This window comes from Microtus ochrogaster, linkage group LG1, assembly GCF_000317375.1.
Source record: "Microtus ochrogaster isolate Prairie Vole_2 linkage group LG1, MicOch1.0, whole genome shotgun sequence".
Lineage (NCBI taxonomy): Eukaryota > Metazoa > Chordata > Mammalia > Rodentia > Cricetidae > Microtus > Microtus ochrogaster.
In genome coordinates, this window is record NC_022027.1 from 35,407,931 (window position 1) to 35,410,298 (window position 2,368).

A 2,368-nucleotide genomic window follows, 5' to 3' on the forward strand; every position below is an offset into this window, starting at 1 on the left:
CTTTATGTGAATTTTGAGGATAAAGGAAGAGTATATATAGCCAGAGTTTTGGCTGGAATGTATCATGAACTACACACTTTTTTTCTTCTAAAATCTCCTGACATGATGCTTCACTATCCATATTTGTATCGGTAGTCAGGTTTTCTGGGCTCCCACCAGAATAACCCATTGGGCTATGGTTAAAGTATTCTGGGTGTTCTCTAGTCACAGCTGAAAACTCTTCCACATCCTTTCTGAAAACCAGTTCTAAAGTCATGTAAACCACAGGGTCAGTTATATCACAACAATAAGCCCATTCCTTGGTATCTCCTTTTTCCTTTCAAGTTAATTTTTCATCACTGACAAGATATAAAATATTTTTAAAATATTTTATAGAAGCAACACAAGGAAGGAAAGATTTATTATGTCCCACAGTTCTTACTGTACCACTCATCATGGATAAAAAGACTTGATGGTGGGGCTGGTTCCTATCCTTGGTGGTGGTACAAGCATAAGGAGCTTGGTCACATCACAGAAATAGATGGGAGGCAGAGTACATTGGATGCAAATGGGGCTAACCCATAATTTAGATTCCATCCCTACTTTCCTATATCGGTTAGCAAAATTCTATGTCTTAAATGTTGCCTAGCTTTCCCAATTGTCACCACCAAGAGACTAAGTGTTCAAGTACATGATCCTGTGGAGGATTTTTCACAATGAAACCATTGTACCATGGGTCACACTAGTTCAATAATTGGGTCTTTCCTAATAATTTAAAAATGGAATCAATGACAATATTTTCAAAGTGTAACTTCTTTCATTTGACATAATGCATTTAAGATTCTTCTTTATTCCATTGTTATTGCTAACAAATATTCTGTTATGTAGGTTTGCTCCATTTTTTTTTTTACCCATTCCTTGACAGGTGGGGAATGTGGAATGTATTGCTGTATGTTGTGAATATGTGTTGCTCTCATTGGTTGATAAATAAAGTTGCTTTGGCCTATGGCCAGACAGGATAGAGCCAAGTGGGAAATCCAAGCAGAGATGTAGGAAAAGGAGGGCAGAGTATGGGAGACATCAGCAGTTGCCCCAGGAACAACATGTCAAAGCACTACCAGAAAGCCACAGGCCACATGATATTACACAGATTAATAGAAATTTAAATGTAAGAGCTAGTTAGTAATGAGACTGAGCCATCTGTCAAAGATTTATAATTAATATTAAGTCTCTGAGTGATTATATAGAAATGTCTGTGGGGCCGGGTGGGACAGAGAAGCTTTTGGTTACAAATAGCATACCAACATGAGGCCCTAGAATTTCTATAAAGCCTTAGAAAGCTTAAAAAAGAGCTTCTATCCTCCTTGTACCTCCTCTGTGATCACTGACCGGCAGCCTCAGGCCCACAGTCTTGATACCGAGCACCATGCTTTCGATAAAGTTGCAGAGTTCTGATGGAGAGATATTTGAAGCTGATGCAGAAATTGCCAAACAATCTGTGACTATCAAGATAATGCTGGAAGATTTGGGAATGGATGATGAGGGAGATGATGATGCTGTTCTTTACCAAATGTTAATGCAACAATTCTAGCAAAGGTCATTCAGTGGTGAACCCATCACAAGGATGACCCTCCTCCTCCTGAGGATGATGAGAAAAAGAAAAGCGGACATATGATATTCCTGCTTGGGACCAAGAATTCCTGAAAATTGACCAAGGAACACTTTTTGAACTTATTCTGGCTACAAACTACTTAGACGTCAAAGGTTTGCTTGATGTCACATGCAAGACTGTGGCCAATATGATTAAGGGGAAAACTCCTGAGGAGATTCGTAAAACCTTCAATATCAAAAATGACTTTATTGAAGAGGAAGAGGTCCAGGTACACAAAGAGAACCAGTGGTGTGAAGAGAGTGAAGTGCTGTGCCTGACACAGTAACACTAAAAGGGTTGCTCCAAATGCTAGTTGCACACTGTTTATAATTGTTAATATTAGAACAGTAGACAAATGCAGTCTCATCCTCACTGCGTGTGTAGTTCCAGTACAGATCTGACCTATGGCTGAGTTTCTTCTATGAGTAAAAGTTCTTTAGTTTTTGTTTTTTTTCAGTAGTCTGAGTAAAACTGAACTTTTTGGCTTCTCTGTGGAAAGTGGCATTTTGGGTTTTCCCTCTTTCTGTAAAGTGATTTCTGCCTAGTTCATTGTCCAAATAACTTCAGTGAGCCTTTGAAAGTTGGCATTGCAAATAAAACAACTTATGAGAAGTAAAAAAAAAAAGAGCTTCTAGTCACACATAAACCCAGGCAAAAACAGTTTTCTAGTTGTGTCTCTCATGTGGGCCATGGATACAAAGACACTGCAGCATGTGGGCTTGAGCACAGCATGGCTGA

The 2,368-nt window shown here is 38.9% G+C and overlaps 1 pseudogene; it reads left to right on the forward strand.

The window, feature by feature from the left end:
- Nucleotides 1–1,405: 1,405 nt before the first annotated feature.
- Nucleotides 1,406–1,943, forward strand: LOC101984312 (annotated as a pseudogene).
- The last annotated feature ends 425 nt before the right edge of the window (nucleotides 1,944–2,368 follow it).